We start from the raw sequence: 754 nt of genomic DNA, 5'->3' as shown, positions 1-754 counted from the left end.
CCCACCCGCGCGCGCGGGGCGGACGGGGTGCCGATGGCCCCTGAGCAGCGGGGCACTGCCTGCTCCTGGCGTTCCCCGTCTGCACCAGCCCGGGGTCCGGGCACCGCACAGACCCCCGGGTAGCGGGACCCTCGCTCTGCCCCTGCCTTCCGCAGCTGCTTTGCTGCCCCACCGCGTCTGCTTCTCCACAGCAGCCCAGCTGCCATCAAACCCCCTTCCAGCTTTGCGCAGAGCTTTAGTAGAATAGGGTACCACGTCCTCAGAGCCCCTCTGGGACAGCACACCAGAGTGGGACCACTCCGGCGCCAGCATCTCGGCACCCTCTGCAAGGGAGTCCGCAGCCTTCCAGGAGCACCACTCTCACTCGAGGGAAAGCATCCCTGCATCCCTCACTGCAACACGGTGTGATAACCAGCCAGGCTAAAACAGTCACCCCCTTCTCAGCCCTGTGGGGCTACATCATTTTTTTTTGGAGAACAGCTGGACCCACAGCCTTTGAGGCACAGAGTCTGCCAGCCTGGTGTGTGTCAACACTGCGAAACCCCAAACCCTCCTCACCTCCTTTACCTCCACATTGCTGAGCACTGAGCTCACACTTGAACCATGTCCAGAAATTGGACACACAGCTGGTTCCTCCAGGCTGACAGTGTGTAAGAACATTCCTGCCCATGCCAGTCACTCTCTCCCAAAGCCATGAGATAACCAGTTACCCACCGGAGCCAAGGCAGGGTGCGCAGGGACTGACGTGGATCGT

This window comes from Corvus brachyrhynchos, unplaced genomic scaffold (assembly GCF_000691975.1).
Source record: "Corvus brachyrhynchos isolate BGI_N302 unplaced genomic scaffold, ASM69197v1 scaffold369, whole genome shotgun sequence".
NCBI lineage: Eukaryota > Metazoa > Chordata > Aves > Passeriformes > Corvidae > Corvus > Corvus brachyrhynchos.
Note: the sequence above shows the minus strand (reverse complement) of the source record.